This window comes from Corylus avellana, chromosome ca5 (assembly GCF_901000735.1).
Source record: "Corylus avellana chromosome ca5, CavTom2PMs-1.0".
Taxonomy (NCBI): Eukaryota; Viridiplantae; Streptophyta; class Magnoliopsida; order Fagales; family Betulaceae; genus Corylus; species Corylus avellana.
In genome coordinates, this window is record NC_081545.1 from 7,835,738 (window position 1) to 7,843,625 (window position 7,888).

Genomic DNA, 7,888 nt, shown 5'->3' on the forward strand with positions numbered 1-7,888 from the left:
TTGCACCAACTGCATTAGATTCTCCTAAAGAATGATGCCGATTCTTATTTCCTTGCATCAATGAAAATTAGGAGTTGTTGAGGTTTTCAAATTTTCAAGAGTGATGCTTTTTTAATTCATGTTTTGGCTTGCATTTATCCGACTTAAATTGAGGTTAGTACAGAAGGTTGAGTTGGCTCAAACGATGGCTTAGTTTCCGTTCTAGTCACAACTTTATCAACACCCAACACCCACCCAGATTGGCTCACACTTTTGTGAGATTGTGATGACGAGCTCGCCTTTCCAGACAGTAGCTATGGCTCAAACCGGACATTCCACAGGAGGTGGAAACCCCGATGGTAACGCCCAAGGAAAAAAACTATACTGGTCGCCCCTTCCCACCTTTTAAATTAGAAAAAAAAAAAAAACAACAAAAAAACACCCACCCAGACCACCTCTCTCTACGGCTCATTCTTTCTCTTTGTTAGGTTTGTTCTCTATTTCTCTCTCTCTACCTTGCTCTCTCTTGTGCAAAAGAATGAAGAAAGGGGAGGAAGAGAGGGGATGAAGTTGTCGTGAAGGAGAAAAGGAAAACAAGGGGAAAAAAAAAAAAACCCATAAAAAACCACTCTCACCAAACATGAATTTTGAAAAATACTCAATTTTTTGAAAATATAATTCACTTTCCCAAATATGTTTTCCCAATTTTGTTGTCTGTTTCCTAAATCATTTAAACATAATTTCAAAACTTTTTTGTTTCGGTGTTCACAATTTTACAAACAAAAAATGAAAATAAAAAAAAAAATACAAAAAAAATCGCAAACCCTAACCCGCCCACGATTATTAAAATCCTCTAGATCGAGTCGGCTACCATTGTTAAAATTTTTATTTTTTATCTTTTACTTTTTTTATTTATTAAACTAATAAAAATAAAAATTACTCATCAAAATACAAAAATAAATTTTACCCTTACATCACATTAAAACATTAAAAAAAAAAAAATAGTAAAAAGGGAAAAATGTAAATTCAGTCCTTGTAGTTTACCTGATTTACAATTAACTCCTTGTGGTATCAAAATGAAGTCAAAGGTCCCTGAGGCATGCTAAAAAAATAATTTAGTCTCTATAGTTAACTTCCGTTCGCTGACTTAACATATTCTAATAGTATAAAACATTAGAGCCAATATAATTGTGATACATATCATATTTAAGTCAATGTCATATTAAAGGGATTTGTTAAATTAGTAGACGGAATTTGATTGTAGAGACAAAATTATATTTTTGACATACCTCAGGGACCTTTGAGTTCATTTTGATACCATATAGAGTTAATTGTAAATCATGTAAACCACAATGACTAATTTTACATTTTTCCCAAATAAAAAAGCATCATGCAATCTTAGGGACTAAGAATCACATTGATTAGAGTAGTGCATTAAAGTTCGATCTAGTACCCTTTAACATTGAGACCCATTGCCACCAAATTGCACAACTAGATCTTGATTATTGTATTTTCTTAAACGATTATTACATTCAACTTCTTTAGTTGATACTTGATACACATAACTATCAGTATACCGTTACCAGAATTTAGGGTGAGAGTTCAAAGATCTTGAGTTTACATCATTAATTTTTTTTACTCAAAGGACTGCATTTTTTTTTTCTTTTCTCAAATAAAAATGTGAACTAACAATTCAAACACAATATACTCTTAAAAACACACACACACAAAAATTCATTTTTATGTCACACATCAAAATAATTTTTTCAAACTAAAAAAAAAAAAAAAAAACCCTTCAAAATGACATTAACAAGGACTCTTCCTCCTTCCATAACAATAATATGCAAGTGGTGTTGCGAATTCAAAACCGATTATGTAATTATCAAAAAAGAAAAAAAAAATACTTAACACTAGTGGCGGTGGTTCAATGATCCCAAGGAAATCTCTATGATATTGGATATGTATTAAGGCATAGGTTTGACTCTCCACAATGGAGAATCACTTACATAATATTAGTTACCTTGAGTTCTACTGATGTTCTTGCAAGACTGGGTCGAGTTATGGCTCAAATAGTCTTGAAAGAGTGCTTGTAGTTTTCGTTGTCGAGGCCGTTCCTGAGCAATTCATAGCGAGTAGATGCTATCATCGTCACCCCAGATAAAATAACCACAATTGATCACCCCTACCCTTTGTTTAAAATATACATATACAATTTGTCACATATTACGTGGTTGGGTGTGTTTCCTTGTAATTCTAGGTTATTTACTATAATAGATAGTAGTTTGTACGACCACAAGGAGCCCCTTAAATGCAATACTTGTCCTAGCTTTGCCCTAGTTTTCTGAATTGTGAAACTAGGGCTGCATGCTGGCTAAAGATCATTGAGTTTGGTCACTAGAAATCGTATTCAGAGTTGAGTGTTGGATCAGCATCTTCTATAATTGGCGGGTTGAATAACTTCTATATCTTTTGTAATTGGTTGTTCGAATTATAATTAATTTGATTAGTGAAATACGAAAAGATTTTAATGAGACTCACTTGGATAAGAAGGTGCGAAGCCAGGACCAGTGCTACGGAGAACCTATAAGGCTATAAACATGTAGCATTCAAAACCCACTAGGGGGCAAACCTAAAAGTGGTTACTTGGAAAAAGTTCACGTACAATTTTAGATTGCGACAAGGTTCTCTAAATTATAAAAAAAATTGTCAAAATGTTCTCTAAAATCAACAAAAAGATAAAAAAAAAAAAAAATTAAAATTTTTTCAATAAGATAAAAATACTCTTATAAATTCAATAACCAAAAAGATGAAAAAAGAAAGAAAAGAGAGTGACTGAGCCACCTTGTTCGTGAAACCACCCGTGACCATATAAATACAAAAATAATGATAGATGTCACCCTTGTATTTCTCCAAAGCATATCCCCTCCCCCCTCCCCTCCCCGTAACCATCCCCCCCTAAGGCCTAAGGTGGTCCAAAAAAATAAAATAGACATTAAAAATTATTTTTGTCCCCCTAAATATTTTGTTTTACAAATTTTATCTCTCAAACTAAAACTTCTAGTTCCGCAGTTGAATTAATCTAAAGTCTAAATTGAAATGCACAAAGAACACCGAAGTAAGACTTGAGTCATTAATTTGACAAATTCTCCAGTCCAAGCTGCCGGTTTCAGAAAAGGATGAGTTTGGTAAAAGCAGATACCGCCCACCACCTGCTCGATGCTTTGTTCCTGCGAACTCCCACATAATCATGACGTATTTTTACTTGAGGAGAAGCACCGCCTTCGCATCGGTTTCTGAATTCTCGTTTTCTTTTGGGGCCGTACAGAATTTGTACAACTATTCTTGATAAGGAGGATGAGGATCATCGTAAAAAAGTATGAATGTTTGGTATAAAAAACTAAAATAAAATTTATTTTGTAATGATTTTTTTATTTAAATGTTAATAAAAAGTTATTGATGTAATATAAAAAGTAAGAATATTAGGAGTTGAATTTTTTTTTTTTATGAATATGCCAATAGACTTCATCTCTCTCGATCTATTGTTCTTTTATATCAATCCCCATTCGGATGGTTACGATATAGAGTTTGTGGACCATGACACTTGGCGAGAAACGTACCAAGGGGACCTAGTTGGGTTATTTTATTTTATTTTTTAGTTGTAGATTTTAATTTTTAGAATTTTTATTAAGGGTATTTTTATTATTGGGGGATCATTGATAATTTTTGATAATTTGAAAGAACATTATTGCAATTTAAATTTTGAAGGGACGTTAATCACTTAATTGAGTGATAGTTTAAGTGAACATTGTATTGTTGGATTTCACACATGCATGGCAACGAACACAGGGGGCTTTGTTGTTTCTTTTTTTTTTTTTTTTTAATAAAAAGTTTTATTAAAGGTGTTTTTGTCATTAGAGATATCAACAATTTTGTTAGTTTGAGAGGACATGCTGTCAATTTAAAGTTTGAAGAATACATTATTAATTGAATAATAGTTTGATAGCGTATATAAACTTTTTTTCTAAATTACTTTCACATTGAAAAATACACTTGAGTCTGCATCTACAAAAAAGACTCAAATTGCTTGAACAGCTGTTTGATAGGACCTTCTTTTATGTAAGGTTTGGATAAGCTGCAATTCAGTCAGTCAATTGAGCCAATCCCGATCCTTAGTTGTTAGTCTTAAAAAAAAACACAAAAAAAAAAAAGAACACCATAAAAATTCTAATAGGACGATTTGAGTAGCTAGATATAGGGAAGTGTCGTAAATAAGTTCTTTGTGTACTTAGAGTATATTTGAGATTGTGTTTGATAAATAGAGCTTTTAAGTCAAAAAAACATTTTTTTTTTTTTTGCAAAAGCTTCATTTTTAAATTTTTGTCAAAAGTGGGTTTTGGCCTTTTATTTATTATTATTATTAGTTTTTTTTTTTTACCCTTAAAAGAAGCACTTTCAATTTGTTTTACAAAATGTATACCTTTTTTTTTTTTTTTTTTTTTTCAAACGAACTTTTTGAGTATTAAAACGTACTTTTAAACCCCTCAAATGGACACTCAAACAAGCCCTTAGCCACACATTGAGAAGCTTCCTACTCTATCAAATTCACAATTAACATGCATGACAATATATATATAGGATTTATGACAAATATAAGATTGATGATATTAATTTAATTTATCTAATTAATTTGAATGATATAATCTTAAAAATAATTAATTAACTAATTATTAGTATAATTTATCAAAGAAAATCTAAACAAATATGACCGTATTCACTTTATATAAAAATAAATAAGTTATTTCAGCAACTTGTGAACAAATTCGATTTCATTAAAAATAAATAAATAAATTCAGTTTGAACAAAGTATCTAACTTTATGATAATCTCAAATTTAACTTCTGTTAAAAATAATAAATCTTCTAATTTTTATATTATATCTTTTGACCTTATTTAAAATCTTAAATAATCTAATCTCGATTTATATATATGTTTTACAACAATTATCATTCTATATATATTAGACACACAAGTAGGGCCCATGATATGCTGGCGAAGGCAGCTCTCCAGAATTATGTGAAGGAAATTTGGATGAAAGATCTGTATTAATTTCTTCGTGATGTTAAAGTTGTATGATTTGATTTTCTTGAACGAAAGTCAGGAATTCACTTCAAAAAAAGAAAAAGTAAAAAAGACACATGCACATATTATGTACACTTATATCTATATCAAGACACTACAAAAAAAAAAAAAAAAAAAAAAAAAAAAAAGATCTTTTCTGGATTTATTTATTTATTTTTTGGTGTTTATTCTAAACACCATAAATTATATTTTTGGGTCATTTGTTTATAAAACGCTACTAGAAAAAATCACGGCATTTATATAAATACACCTCAATATTGTTAAGAACTCGAGTTATATCTATTATATTAGAAAGATAATTCTCTTTTATATATCTTTCTAATAAACTTGAGTCGTGTTCGGCTAAATTTATGTTAGAGCTCATTTCATTTAATAAATGATCTAATAAACTTGAGTCAAGTTTATACCAATCGAGTCAAGTTGTTTACATGATCAATTGAATATATAGTTTATACCGCTACGCGGAAAGTTGAATTTATAGTGAATGCTTAATTTAATTATAACCCTACGCGGGAAAGTTGAAAAATATAATGTAAACTCTTGAATGGGAGATGCACCAATAAAAAAAAATCAAGTCTTGCATTAATTATATAAGATAATAAGTCAACAATGGACGTTGGGTGTTGGCCTCTATCTCATTATATTCAAAGTACAAGGCTGCTTGCCTCTTCCTTTGTTCCTAATATTTTTGCTTCCAACTTGGTAATATTCTTATAATTACTTATATGTATTTTAATTTTTTTTTTCATTTTCTTTTTTAACATGGACTTTTAAATACGTTATTAAAATCTTTATTGTAATGGGTTTTAATGAGTTCTTTTAACCTGCTAGAAAAAAATATGGTCAAGTTTGATCATCGTCTGCAAGTTCCCAGTGCATGCCTTGTTCCCACTGCATAATAAGATAATGATAATTCAGCAACGTGCTTGACCTACTTCTAATATAAAGAATATACAGTTGCCAGTAAAATCTAGCATATTATATCATAATAATTATTATTATTATTATTATTTTTTGTTTATATAAATTAAAGAGTTTATAATCACAATTTGTTGAGTTCAACACGGGATCGATCGAGGATGATGATGGAAAGAGACAGGATATGATGATCTTAGCTCTTTATCCAATGAATCTGTATTCATTTGACTAGAGAATATACAAGTAAAAAAACACATGCATGCACGAGGGATGAACACTGAATCTAACAATTTTTTTTGTTCTTTCTCTTACAACTTGAGATTTAATAATTTCAGCAAGAAGGCTTTCCAGGTTGACCTAGCTAAATTATTCAGAGAATTCATGCATGCATGTTAGGTTATGGGGAAATTTTGAATGAAAAATCACCCGCATCCGGCTAGCTATTTTAGCAAAAGATTTTGTTGAGCTGCTATAGCGTTCTCTATACTCACCAACCGTAAAACAAATTTTTTTTTTTTTTTATTCTATATCATTCTCTCTTGATTATTAATGTTTTTTAATTTCCTTCTTTTCTCTCATCTCCTCTCCTCTCTGCTCTCTTTCTTTCTCTTATCTAAATCATAGTCTACCTCTCTACGTGAATTTTAAAAAATATGGTTGTTAAAAATGACAAATTTTGAATAATATAACGGTTAGACAAAAAAAAAAAAAAAAAATTGAAAAGTATGATCATTACAAAAAGACAGATTTTGAAAAATATGAACCTTAGAGAAAGATGATTAAATTTTAAGAATATGAACATTGAGAAGATATATATGAAACTTTGAAGATGTAACTATTAAGAACAGACAAATTTTCAAAACTATGACAGATCTAAAATAGAGATAGAGTGAGATGTGGCGTGATGTGTGGAACCCACATGAATCCCATAAATTCAATGACGATTTTAATAAGACGGAGTACGTGAAAAGAACAGGAGAGAAAATGGAGCATTTTCCAAATATTAAATCAATAATTTCTTATTAGCTTAAGTTTTTTAGATACGTTATGATTTAACATTAATCATGAAAGTTAAAAATCCTAACTTTATCCGATAAGAATATTCTAGATACTTAGAATAAAATAAATTATAGAGGATCTTAATTTCTAACCAACATAAAGAATTTAAATAAGGCAACTTAACAGGACTGACCCAAAAACAAAAAAATATTCCTAACAATTCTTGAATATGACCGAGAAACATAAAATTAAGGGGAAATTATCCTTTCTCCCCATGAACTACAATACAATGACCATTTCCCCCCATCAACTACCAACTTTACATTACGACCCCATTAAACTACCGTTTCGTTATAAAAAACTACCTTCCGTCAGTCAATGCAGTTAAGTCGGACGGTCAACCCATCACGTGCGTGAATAGTACCATGAATAGTGTCATTGACTGACGAAACAGTATCGTGAACAGTATGGTTGACCGTCTGACTTAACGGAGTTGACTAATGGAAGGGGGTTTTGATAACAAAATAATAGTTTGATGGGGTCATAATGTAAAGTTGGTAGTTTATGGGGGAAATAGTCATCGCATGGTAGTTCGTTGAGGGAAAGAATAATTTCCCCTAAAATTAATAATGGGAAGTTGAAAATGGGCTTAAAATAGTTTCTGGTTTCAATGATGTCGTAGAATTTGTGGAGAAGTACTTCATTTTGACATATTGTAGATGGATCCCTAAATTCCTCCCAAATCAATTATATATGATCATTTAAAATTTTGTCATGCGGAATGACTGTTCTTATTTCGTCTATCATATCTTCCCCCCAAAAAAGAAACAAAAAAAAAATCATAATAACTTGGT